General features: G+C 37.8%; 2 non-coding genes across 2 annotated transcripts; both read right to left on the bottom strand.

Annotated features, from left to right (window-relative positions):
- Positions 1-2,761: 2,761 nt before the first annotated feature.
- On the bottom strand, positions 2,762-2,833 carry TRNAP-UGG (transfer RNA proline (anticodon UGG)). The gene has a single exon. It is a non-coding gene; the product is annotated as a tRNA-Pro (tRNA).
- A 447-nt stretch (positions 2,834-3,280) lies between these two features.
- Positions 3,281-3,353, bottom strand: TRNAP-UGG (transfer RNA proline (anticodon UGG)). Its single transcript has one exon. It is a non-coding gene; the product is annotated as a tRNA-Pro (tRNA).
- Positions 3,354-17,927: the final 14,574 nt, after the last annotated feature.

Below are 17,927 nucleotides of genomic sequence, written 5' to 3'. Positions count from 1 at the left end.
TCTGATTCCTACAGAGCTATCAGCCTGGTATATTTATCAGAAATCCTTTCTTATCAGCCCAAGTCCTTTGGATATCTGAATTCAGAAATGTCGCAAAGAACTGTTATTGGTGATGAAATAAGATTTCTGGCATTAGATGATTTAATGTATCTTATTTTTGCCCCATAATTTTAGTTGAAGTCACTGCTTAAGTAGAACATGCTAATTTAGGAACTATAAAGAGGAAAACATTGGCTCTGCTTTTCTTTTTCTCTGATTTCTAGATTAGTTCAGATACCTTCTTGATTAAGGTCTGTTATTCTTGTTTGTCTTTTATTTTGCAGCTCCTTATAAGTAAGCTGGCTCACAAAATAACATCTGAGCTGTCACGCCAAACAGACAACATACCACTAGAGCAATCCTTGATTTTTGGCAACACTTTTCTGCCATAGATCGATAATTTCGGCCATTATTTTTTACCTCCATGATCCATAAAAATGAACCTGTTTATGAATCTCTGCTGAAGGACAAATATATTTGCTAACTGTCACTTAGTTTTGTCTACTTTCTCTAATTGAAACAAAGGCAAAACTGCAATAACATACATTTGCTGACTAACAGTTCTCAGGCTTTGTTTACTCTCTTAAATTGAAAATGTAAAACTGTTTTATCTCAAGACTTTCACTTGTCATAGTTGAGATGCACCTTGTGTCAATCAATTCCTTTGTATCACTTAGGAGTTCTATGTGGATTTTGGACTTTCAGATCTGGTAAAGTGGTAGGGGAGCACAAATCAGCTGGCCTCACTGAATCATGTTTTATTTTTATATTTGTTCGTTCATATCCAATGGATTTTAACTTAGTTGGTCTCTTCTAATTTATTTTTATTTTTTAAATTTTTTAGATTTTAGATCCAGATGAGTTTACCTAGTGTTCTTTGATATTAAAAATGAATTTGGCTGAAAAGTTAGTTGACTTACAATGAGAATGCATTCTGAATAGGAATTTTTGGCCTGTTTGGAAAGCCACCATGTAATTAGATTTGGGTATAATTGGGTGTAATTACACAGTTTTGGCATGTTTGTAATTGGGTGTAATTGAGGTGGTGTAATTACAGTCTCCAATCCTTAAGGTGGCTGAGAATTACATGGTGTAATTACATGGTTATTTTTTTAATCTCTTTTCTTTGCTTTCTAATTTACTTTTTCGTTCTATTCTTTTTTCTTTCTACTTTATTTTTATTTTAACTTTTCAAATTCTTTTTTTTTCCAAATATTATTCTTTTTATATTATTTATCTTTTATTTCCTTATTTCTCATTTCCCAACCTTTACTTCACGTGTTTCTACATGATTTCTTATATTTTATTCCTTTCTTAAATATTTTTTTTTATATTACACTTGGCTATGTTATTAGTTTAATATTTTTTAAAAGTTATACCTCGTAATCTTAGATAAATAAGTCATCGACAAATTTGACTTATAATGAGTGATGTCTTTAAAGTTGAACTTTGTTATTGGATGAGGTTATATGCAAATTTAACTATTTTAAAATGATAGATTATTTTTTAATATATAAATAATATTCTCATTTTTCAACCTTTATATTTTATAATTCCATGTAGTTGCTCATATTGTTTTTTCTTTTTTTTTCTTCATTTAGCATAATTGTGTTATTATTCTAGCTTTGAAACTACACCTCCTAATATTAGAAATAATGAATCATTAATAAATTTGGCATATAATAAGTGATGTCATAAATTAGAATATCACTGTTGAATGAGGTTATAGACTTATGTTTTCCTTTTTTTTTTGAATTATATTTACTTAAATTATGTTGAAACTTATTTTATGTTATGTTGTAATTTTACAATAGAGTATTATGTTAATTTTTTATTGGATTTTGAATTTATGTAATATTTTCGGTTTTATTTTATTTGGTTTAGTAGTGTTGACTTATTAATTAAGATTGCATACCATTCATTTTTTGGTTGGAATTGATATGACATTATATTTATAAATATTAATCTTTTTATCAAGCATACAATCCATGATGTTCTTACATAATATGTACTTTTAGTTTTTATAATTAATTAAAGTAAAATATTATTAATTTGAAAATACATGTCAATTAATATATTTTCAAGAAATAATATATACCTTAAATGCCAGATTAAATATCAAGACATATTTTGTTTTAATTTTTAATTTTTGATAATTAAATTTATATTTAAAATTTAATATAACTGTGTAATTACACATGTGCAACCAAACAGTACACTTATAATTACACTATAATTATATTATGACAAACAAACATGTCGTTGTAATTACAATACTGTGTAATTACTAGGCTGTGTAATTACTACCATAGTAATTACATAAATTCCAATTACCTGGCGGTTTTCCAGACAGACCCTTAAAGAAGAATTAACTCTAGGTTGTCTGCATTGACAATTTGATTATATATAGGTGACAATTTGATTATATATAGGGTTTTGCTAACCTACTACAAAACGTGGTTGTAGTAGGTTAGCAATGTATGCATATTTGGTTTTCCTAAAATACCCTTATTATTTGTTGCCACCACATTAAATTTAAGGATTTTTTTGTCCATTCACCAAAATTCCACCCTTTCATCCCTCCATTTCCCACTCTGAGATTGTTCTGGCAGGAAACAAATATCACATACCTCATTTTCCATAAAATACAAATCCTACCTTATCCTTAGAATACTTGTTGCTGTCAAAATTTCAGGATTAAAAAGAGTACTCAAAAATTAGGGGGGCATTCCGAGAATCGAACTCGGGACCTCTCGCACCCAAAGCGAGAATCATACCACTAGACCAAATGCCCAGCTGTTGATGATCCCTCAGTTACAATCTGAATGATAGCTGGAAGTTTCTCATTTTGTTGTCTAGAAGAATGACAATTTTTTTGTGAGAAATCATCAGAGATTATTATACAAAGCCGAGTATACAAATTTACAGTAGTTACAAAGACATAACCAACAAATTGACCTACAAATTGCTAAAAAAAACTTTTCATAAGTAAAGAAGGGAAGTGGGAATGAACTGCAAGAAGTGCAAAACCAGCCCATCTTACTTGCTCAAACCTGCCACATTTATACCTATAGAAGTTTAATTCATTAAATAGGGCATTGAGTAGGTATTCTTTTAGATGCATGTTGTGTTACCTTGTATCTGCACTGCTTATGTAAAGTAAAATTTCTATTTAAAAAAGAAGAAACGACAGAGGCTTTTTGATTTGTCAGATCTTAAGACTAATGTTCTTTTAATAAAATGGGGCATCCCGAGAATCGAACTCGGGACCTCTCGCACCCAAAGCGAGAATCATACCACTAGACCAAATTCCCAGCTGTTGAAGAATGTTATTTTGATTCATGATTAATGTGTTGTTCGGACAAGAGTGGGTTGCTCTAGTGGTGAGCACCCTCCACTTCCAACCAAGAGGTTGTGAGTTCGAGTCACCCCAAGAGCAAGGTGGGGAGTTCTTGGAGGGAGGGAGTCGAGGGTCTATCGGAAACAGCCTCTCTACCCCAGGGTAGGGATAAGGTTTGCAGACAAACTACCCTCCCCAGACCCCACTAGTGGGATTATACTGGGTTGTTGTTGTTGTTTGATCAATGTGTTCTCTGTGTCAGCACTAACCTGATTATATATCATATCATTCCTTGCAAATATAAAATCCTTAGACTCCTCATTTCTGGTCTTTGATCTGCATTTGCTTATTGGAAGATTTTTGAGGAATTCTGTTTACTCTCATTAGGATATTATCATTTGTCACTAGATAAAACAGAGAAATACGAAACTCTTCTGCTTTTTGCAGCCTTTCCTCGATGTTCACTTTCTCTGATTCGTATAGAGCTATCAGCCTGGTGCATTTTATTAGATTATCATATCTTATCATAATGAGTCCTTCGGATATCTGAATTCTGACATGTCACAGAGGACTGTAATCGGGTGATGAAATAAGATTTCTGACATTAGATGGTTTAACACGTCATATTGAGTTGAAGTCATTAAAGTGTAAAACACTAACTTTGGGAATGATTAAAAGGAAATCATTGGCTTTGCTTTTGGTTTTCTCTGATTCTAGATTATTTCAGATGCCTTCTTGATTAATCTAGTGCGTTCTTGTTTGTGTTCTATTCCGCAGATCGTTATAAGTAAGTTGGCTCAAAAAACAACATGAACCTTGTGATGTTCATGCTTCATTGCTTAGGTAAAAATGAATGAAATGATTCATCAACTGGGGTTATTAATCCACGCGGGAAACTCAGTGAGCTCTTACGTCAAACAGACAGCATACTAGAGCAATCCTTGAGTTTTGGTAACAATTTTCTGTCATTGATCAATAATTTCGGCTATCATTGTTGACCTCCATGTTCCTTAAAAATGAACCTTGTTTATGAGTCTTTGCTGAAGGACAGGTATATTTACTGATTGTCACTTACTCAATTTTGCCTACTTTCTCTATTTGAAAACAAAGGCAGAACTGGAATGACATACATTTGCTGTTTTATCACTTCTCTCTCTTTCCTTTTTTTTTTTTTTTTTTTTTTCGCTCTCTAAAATTGAAAAAAAAATGCAAAACTGTTTTTTCTCAAGGCTTTAACTGAATAGAGGGTGAGTCCTCAGCAACGGGAACTATTTTACTCCTGATTAGAGTTGAAAAAATTGGAGAGCTCTTGCCCCGAATAGACAATCATATCACCACATAAATGCTCCCTCTTTTGTTCTGGTGTAAACCTTTCTGCCACTAGTAAATGATATACTAGTTTCAGTTATCATTGTCGACTTCCTTGACCTCTATATGAACCTTTTAAGAGAACAATGATTTATCTTGTCGAATGAAAAACATTTTTACTACTTGGTCAAAATAATGGAATGCAATACTCCAGCAAGTCTATACTTCTGCTTATGATAGTGGGGATGCTTGCGTTAAATTTGGTTTACTTTCATATCTAGGCCCCTCCTGGAACTTCTACATGAATAATCAGATAATCTGGTTAGTGATAAATATGAGAGGTTGAGCAGAATTTGCAAATTATTTTTGGCATTTCCTTCCATCTGTATAAACCTTAGTTGACAACATTACCCACTAGTCGTGCTAGTGGGAGGAGATAGCCTGCATGTTTCCGCTGAAATAGTGGGCGTATGCTAAGCTATTAATCTTAAAAAAAGAAGAAGAGACATGTGATCCTGCCATTTGGTTTTCTTAATTTGAACAGGACGAATCTTGGCATGTTGTAGTATTAATATATGACTGAGTGCTCATTTGACTACAACAACAACAATCCAGTATAATTTCACTAGTAGGGTCTGGGAAGGATAGTGTGTACGCAGACTTTACCCCTATCCGGGGAAGCGGTTTCCTCCCTCCAAAAACTCCCTACCTTACTTTTGGGGTGACTCGAACTCACAACATCTTGGTTGGAGGTGGAGGGTGCTCATTACTAAACAATCCACTCTCGTCGGAGTGCTCATTTGACTAGAGATCATAATAAAGAACTCTCAAAGTCTAGCATTCAGTACAGTACATTACGTATTTGACAGAGCAGAGTTAGGTCTCTGAACTATGCTAGATGTTGTCTGCGTAAAATATTCAATGAAGGAAATAAATTAAATTGTCTTCACGTGACTCTTTGAGCCCCAAGATGTACTGTATTACTGTTTGAATGGCAACACCACAAATACAATACGGCAATTTTCAGAACATCAATCTCAGTGTGGATTCTCTACCAAAATAATTTAGTAACAAAAACCTAACGTATTCCTTGAACAGGCACATCCAAAGGTTGCCACCATAAATAAACATTTCTTTATGAAATCCAAAGGTCACCATAATGAAACGTTCCCTCCCTTGCATTTTAATAATATAAAAGAAACTGACAAGTCACAGTTAACGTTGCCCACTCTCTCCCGTTCCCAATATTTGCCCTCTCTCTTCTCAAAGGATTTGATGTTGGGTTATTTCCTCGAGTCCGAAACCCAAATAGTATCTAATTAGACTCAAGCGAATAAATTATGGTGAAAAAAAAAAAGAGGAACAAAAATAGGTATAACGCATTAATTAAATGCGCTATGCCCATTTTTTAACGTCCAACTCCCTCTTTCTTTCTTTTTGAAATACATATGCCACATGCAAAGCAAATAAAGGAAATTTAATGTATGGAAAGACAAGCAGATTGTTGGGTGGTGTAAACTAGATTTAAAATTGGTTTTGGCCTTGAAGTCCTAGGTTCGATACCAACTACCAACAAAATTTTGATTTTCTATTTCTTTTTTTTTTCTTTTCATTATTTGGTTTAAGTATTTAGATACAAATACTTTTATATTTATAATTACTTTTCAATGTAATTAAAATAATTTAATATTTATTAGAAAATTATGATTTTTGAATTCATTCAAAGTAAAAAAAAAAGAAGATAAGCCATTTATTATTTATTAAAATAATCTATCGATATTTGTAATAGTTGTTATTTTATATTATATTCAAAACAAAATTACTTTTTTGTCTTTTATTTTCAAATTAGAATTATGAGTTTTATTTTATAGTTAAAATTTCCATAAGAGAATAATATATACTTTTAATCTATTGCTTGAATTATTTTTATTTTTTAATATTTTTATTTTTTAATTTAATTATTAAAATTTTAGTTATATTTACACTATATGAATTTTATTATTCGAAATTCTAATTATAAATCTTATAATTTTCTTATTATTAAATTTAAACTAATTATAACCATTTAGTCTTTAAAATTATAATCCAAGAATTATTATTAGCTAAGTAATGGATTATGATTTTCATATTCTTATCAGGACACTTAATTAAATGATTGTTCATAAACTAAATGGTTATAATACAGTTTAGTTTATGAAAATGTAGTTTAGAAAAATTAATTAAATGGTTGTTCATAAATTAAATGGTTATAACCAGTTTAGTTTAGGAAATTCTTATTAGGAAAAATTTAGTCTACGAGCAACCATTTAATTAGTTTTCCTAATAAGAATATAAAAATATATTTCATTACTTAGCTAATAATAATCCTAATTGATTATAATTTTAAAAATTAAATGGTTATAATCAGTTTATGTTTAATAATAAGAAGAACCATATTCTTATTTAAAATTTTTTAATGGATAATACAATTACAATAGTGTAACGACCCGGCCAGTCGTTTTAAAAGTCGTAGCCCCGTTTCCCCATTTATTGCTCATTCTGTACTTTATAACTGCTATGTGACTTGCCGGGGTAATTGGTTCGAGTCCGATGAGGTTTTTAGAATGAATTGGAACACTTAGTTTCAAAGTTTAAAACTTAAGTTGAAAAAGTTGGCCGGATGTCGACCTATGTGTAAATGACCCCGAAATGGAATTTTGATGATTTCAACAGCTCTGTATGGTGATTTTGGACTTAGGAGAGTGTCCGAAATTTTATTTGAAAGTCCGTAGTTAAATTATGCTTGAAATGGCTAAAATAGGAATTTATGTTTTGAAGTTTGACCAGGGAGTTGACTTTTTGATATCGGGGTCGGAATCTAGTTCCGAAAATTTTTATAGCTCCGTTATGTCATTTATGACTTGTACACAAAATTTGAGGTCAATCAGACTTGATTTGATAGGGTTCGGCATCGAATGTGAAAGTTGGAAATTCTTAAGTTTCATTAAGCTTGAATTGCGGTGTGATTTGTGTTTTTAGCATTATTTGATGTGATTTGAGGATTCGACTAAGTCCGTATGATGTTTTAGGACTTGTTGGTGTATTTGGTTGAGGTCCCGAGAGCCTCGGGTGAGTTTCGGAAGGTTAACGGATCATTTTCGGATTTGGGAAACAACTGAAGGATTTCTGGTGTCCAGCTCTGGTTTCCTTCTTCGCGTTCGCGAGAGAGGTCTCGCGTTCGCGAAGGGGAATTGGGGCATGCGAGAAATTTCTCTTCGCGTTCGCGAAGAAGGGACCGCGTTCGCGAAGGGGTGATGGTAGTGTTCATCGCGAACATGTGAAGGCGTTCGCGTAGAAGGGCGAGGTCAGGCTGGGGTATTGGACATTAAAGCTTCGCGTTCGAGAAGGAGGAATCGCGTTCGCGAAGGCCAAGTTTGGTAAGGCATCGCGTTCGCGAGAGGACCTTCGCGTTCGCGAAGAGGAAAGTTGGGCAGCACATATTTGTGCTTCGCGAACGCGAGGCACTGACTGCGTTCGCGAAGAAGAAACCACTGGACAAAATGTTTAAGTTCTGAAAAATGGGACTTCGTCCCATTGTATATTTTTTACCAAATTGGAGCTCGGGAAGATGCGATTTTCGGGATATTTTCAAGAAAAACATCGGGGTAAGTGTTCTTAACTAAATTTTGGTTAGATTACCTAAATCTATCGTTGTTCTTAACATTTAATTGGTGATTTAAGTTGGAAAAATTTAAAAACTCTCTTGGATAGATTTGAGGATTTGAGGGTCGAATTGTTATTGGAATTTAGTCATTTTGGTATGGTTAGACTCGTAGTTGAATAGGCGTTCATATTTCGTAACTTTCGCCGAATTCCGAGACGTGAGCCCCACATACGAGTTTTGAGTTAATTTTGAATTTTATTGAAAAATATAGTATTTTCTTATGAAATTGATTCCTATAATTTTTGTTGACTGTATCGAACTATTTTGGCTAGATTCGAGCCATTCAGAGTTGAATAATCGAGGAAAAGGCCTACTAGTGAATTAAATCGGAGCAAGTCGAGGTAAGTGACTTGTCTAACCTTGTGTGGGAAAAATTTCTCCTAGGATTGGTATTGATGTGATAATTATAATGTATTAAAAGTCGTGTACACGAGGTGACGAGTGTGTATACGGGCTAAATGTGGAAGATTATATTTTTAAATTGTATAGATCACTGTTGCATATTAATTAAATTATTTTATTTTGTTATATTCTTCATCATTGATCTGATTTTTATACTTTAAATTTGCTTGACCTTTTTCTGCTAATTGTTTTACCTGTCTAGTTGAAACTTGGTTTCTTTTATTCTGTGCATTATTTGAAGGTTGAATTTCTTTAATTTAAATATTATTAATATAAAGTATTTGATATTTTAAATTTGGTACGGAGGCAACGTATTAAAATTTTTGAAATATTATTTTTGCTGAGTTATTTATTCCCGAATATTTTGTGAGATTTTTGTACTCATTGTGATGGACCCGTGAGCTCTTTATTATGGAAAATATTGTTGTTGATTTATTTTGGCAAGAGCCGCGAGCTCTTTATTATGGAAAATATTGTTGTTGATTTATTTTGGCATGAGCCGTGAGCTCTTTATTATGAAAAAATATTGTTGTCGACTTATTTTGGCAAGTTAAAATATTTGGGCACTTGAAGTGCAATTTGTGATATATTGTGATATTGATACGCATGCGGTGGTATAAGGTCTGGGTGTTGAAACGCATGCGGTGAGATAAGGGTGGCTAGTAGAGGAACTACTAGAAGTCATGCGGTGTGATAAGGGTGGCTAAAACGCGGGATGCTATTTCGAAAAAACTATTTTCTTTAAAATTGATTGTGAAGGCTCCCGTAGTGATATAAGAAAATGAGACAGTGTGAATTTATTTATGATTTGGGACTACGAGGCGGTACCTCGGCAGTGCCCTTGTTGATATTTATTTATGGACGCAGTTGCCTTTGATTATTGTTGCGATTTTTTTAAAGTTGAAAATTTCTGTTTTGTTTCCGCGAGGTATTGTTTGCCCTTATTTTGTGTAATTAAATGGTGACATACTACTTGATTCATTTCCTGACTTGACCTCGTCACTATTCTACCGAGGTTAGGCTTGGCACTTATTGGGTACCGCTGTGATGTACTCATACTACGCTTCTTCACATCTTTTTGTGCAGTTCCAGGTATATCCTACCAGCCCAGACATCAGTACACTACCTTTGTATAGAGACTTCGAGTTATATCTGCCAGCATCCGCAGACTCCAGAGTCCCCTTTTATCTTTATTATGTTGCTTCCTTATTTTCTTTAGACTCTGATATATAGAGACATTGGGGATAAATTCTTAGAAGCTTGTGACTTATTTCACCAGGTTTTGGGAATTTCTTTATATACTGAGAAGTTGAGATTTTAAAAGTTTTTAAATGTTATTTTGATTATTCCGCATATTGTTAGGCTTACCTAGTCTTAGAGATTAAGTGCCATCATGACATCCTACAGAGGGAAATTTGGGGTCGTGACAAGTTGGTATCAGAGATCTAGGTTCATAGGTGTTATGAGTCACAAACAGGTTCAGTAGAGTCTCGCGGATCGGTACAGACACGTCTGTACTTATCTTCGGGAGGCTATGAAACTATTAGGGAAATATTCACTTTTTTGATTCCTTATCGTGCGCATTTGTTGACTTCAAAATTTTAAACCATTGACTTTCTATTCTGTCACAGTTAGTGAGGGCACGCACAACTGGATCCGATGATCGGACACCCGCGCCCCCTGCTGGAGCCGCAAGAGGCCGGGGTCGGGGCAGAGGCCGTGCCAGAGGCCGAGGAAGACCATGTGCTGCAGCCAGAGCACCCGCACGAGCTGCTGCAGAGGAACCACAAGTAGATCCAATTGGAGAACATGCACCTGAGACGCCTGTTACTACTCCTGCACTTCAGGAGACTTTTGCCCAATTTCTGAGCATGTTTGGCACTCTAGCTCAGGCAGGGTTAATTCCACTTGCTCCTGCCACATCTCAGGTTGGGGGAGGAGTACAGACTCCCGTCGCCCGTACCCCAGAGCCACGGGCCCAAGTTGACCATGCCCCAGAGGTTATACCAGTGCAACCAGTTATCCCAGTTCGGCCTGAGGTTAGGACAACAGTTTCAGAGGGGGAGCAGCTCAGGCTCGAGAGGTACAAGAAGTACCACCCTCCCACTTTCAGCGGTTTGGCTTCAGAGTATGCTTAGGGTTTTCTTGAGGAATGTCACTGTATCTTCTGTACCATGGGTATTATGGATTCCAGCGGGTGTTTCTTTCACGACATTTCAGCTTATATGAAAGGCCTACCAGTGGTGGCGGGCATATGAGTTGGATAGTCCGGTTGAGGCAGCTTCACTCACTTGGACTCAATTCTCAGATATGTTCTTTAGGGAGTATGTTCCTCAGAGTCTTAGAGATGCATGGCACGCAGAGTTTGAGTAGCTGCGCTAGGGTTCTATGACCGTATCAGAATATGCGATCTGATTCAGGGATTTAGCTAGGCATGCACCAGCCTTGGTTGCTCCTGTTCGAGAGCGGGTCAGCCGATTTATTGAGGGGCTCCACCCTAGTATCAGATTCAGTATGGCTCCAGAATTGGAGATGGACATCACATACCAACATGTGGTGTCAATTGCTAGGAGATTGGAGGGTATGCGGACTCGGGAGAGAGAAGAGAGGGAATCTACGAGACCCCGAGAGTCTGGCACATATAATAATTCCCGTGCCCCAATTGCAGCCCGTCATGGTAGAGGCTATGTGAGCCGTCCTATTCATTCAGCACTTTCAGCTTCCAGCGGTATTCCGGCTACTCCCAGACCTCAGGTTCCATATTATGCACCGCTAGTGTCTACAATACCTCCTGTACGGGGTGCTTTCAGCGGGCAGTCTAGTCGATCAGGCCCGAGCCAGTTCCAGCAGCCACGTCCTCTGAGGGCTTGTTTTGAGTGTGGTGACACTCGTCATATCATGAAGGATTGCCCCAGACATAGGAGGGGTGTACCTCCACAGATTTCTCAGCCCCACCAGCCCTTCATCAAGCCTTTAACCATTGCACCGCCCAGCACTCATCGTCACTTTTTGTACATTAACTTCTCTTTATATGCGTTTCTTGCGCCATGTGTATTTCAAAAAGAAAGAAAGAGGGAGATGGACGGTAATGAGACATAGCGCATTTCATTAATGCATTATACCTATTTTGTTCTCTTTTTTTTTCGCCATAGTTTGGTCGCTTGAGTCTAATTAGACACTATTTGGGTTCCGAACTCTTATTTCCTTTATATGCTTTGGATTTTATTTTTTATTTTTTATTTTATTGAAGGGTGTTTGTGGATGAGTCGAATATGGAAACCAGTGTCAACATAATTAGTTCCAAGTAATTCTGCTATTTCTTCCACAATTTCTTTCTTGCTGGATTTTCTTTTTTGCTGCAAAGAGGATCAACAAATTTAAGTTGAGAAAAAGGTAAAAAAATTGTTATTATCTATCGTCAGACACAGAGACTAAGTCAGTGTATAAGCAATGGTGCAGGTACATTCACTGTCTAAGACTCCAACTACATACATACGCCAATAGAAATTTCCTAAAAAAAACAATATGTACATGTAGGTGTAGAAAGGGTCTTTACATCCTGAATCCGATAAACATACACTAATACGTGCAATCTTATGCTTTTGGCACTATGTTAAATATTTGTTGTAAATCTGTGTTAACTTCCAACTGAACAATGTTTTATTAGCAGAGAACCAATCAAAATTAGAACTCTACCATTAAGTTACATTTTAAAACAGGTATAAGCATAATACTTTCGTCTGCATCCTTCTCTTTCTCATAGGGAAGTGCTCAGTTTATATGTTTTAGAGAATTTGTTAGTGGCCTTGCTTAGTTTAAACATACAGTGTCTGATCTCTCTTACTCTAAAGCTAATTTTCAAATCTTGCTATGGGACTTTTATCAATGAGTAATTTTTTCTATCTCAAAAATGTTTAATTTCTAATAAGCATTTTGGAATAGGACACGAAGCTCTTTGAAGAATACAAAGTAGGGATGTTTTTCAGTAATGCACAAATCTTATCAATTAAAATAACAACAACAATGACCCAGAGAAATCCCACTAGTGGGTTCTGGGGAAGGTAGTGTGTACGCAGACCTTATCCCTACCCCGAAGGAGTAAAGAGGCTGTTTTCAAAAGACCCTCGGCTCAAGAAGAAGAAAAGAGACAATATCAATATCATCAATAGAAACCATAGGAAAAATAACATCATGGAAATGAGAAAGTAGATACAAAGCAAACGCGATAGACAGTACATAGACCCGACACTATAGTAAACAAAGGAGTAGTAAGACACAACATTGCCACTAGCTGACATCGACAAAAATCCTACAAGACTAGCCTCACAAAGGTACAAAGTAAGGGAGACTCAACTACCTCCTAACCTACAACCCTAATACTCGACCTCAACAACTTTCTATCAAGAGTCATGTCCTCGAAAATCAGAAGCCTCGTCATATCCTGCCTGATCACCTCTCCCCAATACTTCTTAGGCCGTCCTCTACCTATTCTCGTGCCCTCCAAAGCCAGCCGCTCACACCTCCTTACCGTAGCATATGGGCTTCTCCTTTGTACGTGTCCGAACCATCCGACCCTCGCTTCCCGCATCTTGTCATCAATGGGAGCCACGCCTACCTTCTCCCAAATATCTTCATTCCTAATCTTATCCATCCTAGTGTGACCGCACATCCACCTCAACATCCTTATTTATGCTACTTTTATCTTCTGGATATGTGAGTTCTTAACAAGCCAACACTCAATCCCATACATCATGGCCGGTCTAACCACCGCTTTGTAAAACTTTCCTTTGAATATCGGCGACACTCTCTTATCACACAAGACTCAGATGCTAACCTCCACTTCATCTATCTCACCCCAATACGGTGTGTGACATCCTCATCAATCTCTCCTCCCCTCTGGATAACCGACCCAAGGTACTTGAAATTGCCACTACTTAGTATGACTTGTGATTCAAGCCTCACTTCCACGCCCACTTTCCTCGGTTTAGTGCTGAACTTACACTCTAGGTATTCCGTCTTCGTCCTGCTCAGCTTGAAACCCTTAGACTCAAGGGCCTGTCTCTAGACCTCCAACCTCTCGTTAACACTGGTTTGTGACTCATCAATCAGAACTATGTCATCGGCGAATAACATACACCATGGCACCTCCCCTTGAATATGGTGTGTTAACGCGTCCATCACCAGGTCAAACAAGAACGGGCTGAGCGCAGAACCTTGGTGTAACCCCATAACAACTGGAAACTGCTCAGAGTCACCTCCTACCATCCTAACCCGAGTCTTAGCCCCATCATACATGTTCTTTATTGCCCAAATATAGGGAGCCGACACGACTTTTGCCTCTAAGCATCTCCAAAGAACTTCTCTAGGAACCTTGTCATACGCTTTCTCTAAATCAATAACCACCATGTGCAGATCCTTCTTCCTCTCCCTGTACTATTCCACCAACCTCCTAATAAGGTGTATAGATTCCGTAGTAGAACGACCCGGCATGAACCCAAACTGGTTGTCGGATATAGACACTGTTCTCCTCACCCTCGCTTCAACCACCCTCTCCCAAACTTTCATGATATGACTCAGTAATTTGATATCCCTATAATTGTTACAACTCTGGATATCACCTTTGTTCTTATACAACGGAACCACCGTACTCCACCTCCACTCTTCCGGCATCCTCTTCATCCTAAAAATAACGTTAAACAGCCCAGTCAGTCACTCCAAGCTTGCTTTGCCTACACACTTCCAAAATTCAATCGGAATTTCGTCTGGCCCGGTCGCTCTGCCCCTACTCATCTTACACATTAATCCAACGACCTCCTCAACATCGATGCGTCTGTAGTCCCCAAAGTTACGGTGACTCTCGGAATGCTCTAGTTCACCTAGCACAATATCCCGATCCCCTTTTTCATTTAGAAGTTCATGAAAGTAAGTCTGCCATCTCCTCTTAATCTGAGCATCTTCCATCAATACTCTACCATCGTTGTCCTTGATGCATATCACTTGGTCGAAATCCCGGGCCTTCCTCTCTCTCGTCTTCGCCAGCCAGAATAACTTCTTCTCTCCGCCTTTCCCCCCAGTTCCTCGTATATACGGCCATAGGCTGCAGCTTTAGCCTCTGTGACCGCCAGCTTAGCTTCCTTCCTAGCTACCTTATACCTCTCCATGCACGCTCTCCTCTCCTCCTCACTTGTGCTCCCTAATAATTTTAGGTTTGCTACCTTCTTCGCTTCCACTTTACCTTGGACCACTTCATTCTACCACCAATCTACTCTGTGCCTGCAGAGACGCCCGTCGAGATCTCTAACACCTCTCTCGCCACCTCCTTTATACAATCTATTGTCGTCGACTACATAATGCTCGCGTCACCACTGTTCCTCCAGGATCCCATAGACGACAATTGCCCCTCCAACTCCTGGGCTTTATCCTTAGTCAAGGCACCCCACCTGATTCTCGATTGTCCTCGGTCAGACCTTTTCCTTCTATTTAATATAATACTAACATCCATCACCAAGAGCCTATGTTGCATCACGAGTATCTCACCCGGAATAACCTTACAATCCTTGCACAACCCTCTGTCACATCTCCTGAGGAGGAGATAGTCAATCGTATCGTCGTCACAGCATTTTGGAAAGTAACCAAATGTTCCTCCCTCTTCGAAAAGCTAGAGTTCGCAATCACCAACCCAAAAGCCTTAGTGAAGTCCAACAACGAAGTACCTCCTCCGTTCCTCTCCCCAAAACCAAAGCCTCCATGCACCTGGCTATAGCCGCCTGCGGTCGACCCAATATGACCATTGAAATCCCCTCCTATAAATAGCCTTTCAGTAGGCGGGACTTGATGCACAATCTCATCTAACCCCTCCAAGAATCGCCGTTTAACCTCCTCATCCAGGCCCTCATGCGGGGCGTAGGTGCTAACGATGTTTAGGGTGCACTCTCCAACCACCAAATTAATAGTCATCAATCTATCATTCACCCGTCTAACCTCAACCACCGACTCTCTAAGTTCCCCATCCACCAAGATACCTACTCCATTCTTACCCTTCCGGACTCTGGAGTACCAAAGCTTATACCCGTCCACATACCTCGCCCTAGACCCTACCCACCTAGTCTCCTGGACACACGCTATATTGATCCTCCTCTTCCGGAGGATCTTTGCCAACTCTATAGACTTACCCGTCAATGTACCTACGTTCCATGACCTAATTCTCAACCTATATGTACCTTTGTTCCCCTTACCTCCTTTGCCTGCCTTCCCACCCCCTAACCTCTGCCCGACCTCCTGCCCCACCCCCCGTTCCCCCCGAGGACATGACCTCACTCGGCCATCCCAGACCACAACCATTATACCTACACAGACTAAAGAAAATCACTAACACACACTAGGCACAGACTAGAGTAAATGAAGATATATTGTAACTACATGCACGCTAATATGGTGATTAAACTAATACGACTAAGATGACATCAATTTAACTAACACAACGAAGAGAAACATGAAAACGGGAGGTACCAACTTCCGCAATTAGAACTTGGAAATTGTCTTAGTATACACGACGGTATTGCGGCCACCTTGCACGTTCACGTCCAAATCCCGCGTCGCCCCTTGCTGACAGTTACCCGGGCTGTTCTTCACTGTTTGCACATGCACGTCTCACTCGCCGCCAAAATCCACCGAACCTAACCTAAAATATATACAAAATACCACGAAGCCAAACAAAGGGGGGAGGGACTGTCACCGCTACCACTGGTGAAGTCCCAGCCGTAGCAAATAAGCACAAAGAAAAGGGAACGAAGAGAAAGAGGGAACGAAGAGGAAAGGAACAGAGAAAAGGGAGAAGGGGGGAGAAATTACCTGCAACTAAGAGTTAAAAATTAAGAATAAAATCAAGAGAGAAAAGGGTCGATATTGCTACCCGGCAAAACAGCAGTCACCGGAAGTGTTGTTGCTCTAGTAAGTACGGGAGTGGGGAAGAGGGAAAGAAGAAAGAGAAGAGAGAGAGGAAGGGGAGGTGTGAGAGATGAGGGGGGGAGGGGGCTTACCTGCTGGTGGGGGTGGTCGCTGGAGTGGGGTGGTCGCCGATTGCCTGTGAATATTTGGTCTGATTTTTTACCGTTGGGGATGGGGATGGAGTGTTTGGCAGAGAGAGGTGGTTTGGTCTGCCTGTAAATCTTATCAGTTAATGTTTACTATTTTAAAAATATTTAGTTTCTTATTCTCTTTTTGGAACAGGACACGAAATTATTGAAATAATAGGGATTATTTCCAGCAATGCACAAATCTTTGAATTCTCTATATGGCAGCTCTTAATTGGACTGTGATTTTTTTCGTTCACGGCGTAAACGATGATGTCATCATGATACACTTGGTTATCATGTTGCATAGGATGATGATAGGTAAAAAATGATCGTAAATTGGACATGCTTGGGTTTCATTTTATCAGTGAATTAAAAGGAAAGTACAAGAAAGTGAAATATTTGCTCACTTTCTACATAAGCTTTGGAGATAATCTAAAGTTTTCTATGTACTGAGGATGAAATTGTGCATCTATGTTTGTGAAAATTGTGCTTACTCTAAACTATTCCTTGGTATTTGGGGTCTCAATCCTACATAGATATAAGATTATACACAAAAAGACCAGAGTTCAAGTTGATGGTTTTAGGAACAGTGATGTTGCACTTCTCTAAGCCCAAAAACTGTTTTTATATATTTTCTCAAATTTTTGATTTTTTCCTCTTAACATAAGACAAAATCTTCAAGAAATTATTTTTCGTGTAATCTCTCCCCTCCCCTCCTCTTTCTTCCGTTTCTTTCTATTACTTGGTGCATGAAACAGTGTAACTTAATCTATTTGATATTACTCTGTGGTGCATAAAGCAGTTTAACCGAATTAATTGGTCTTGGTTAATAAAAAAATTGTCAAGTGTGCTTAATACAAGTATACAATTATTATTGCAGACGCTGCTTCTCTTTCTGAAAAAAATTATTTCACAAATATAATGAGTTCTTTTATGCAAATTCACTAGTTAAAAATATATATTACAGTTTGCATGTAAAAGTTGATTATTTTTTGGTTATTTCATGAGGTGAAGAAATTGTCCAGTTTCATTGAGTTGTATATCCATGACTTTAAGGTGT

Source organism: Nicotiana tomentosiformis, chromosome 11 (genome assembly GCF_000390325.3).
Source record: "Nicotiana tomentosiformis chromosome 11, ASM39032v3, whole genome shotgun sequence".
Lineage (NCBI taxonomy): Eukaryota > Viridiplantae > Streptophyta > Magnoliopsida > Solanales > Solanaceae > Nicotiana > Nicotiana tomentosiformis.
This window is presented reverse-complemented; position numbering and strand designations above follow the sequence as displayed.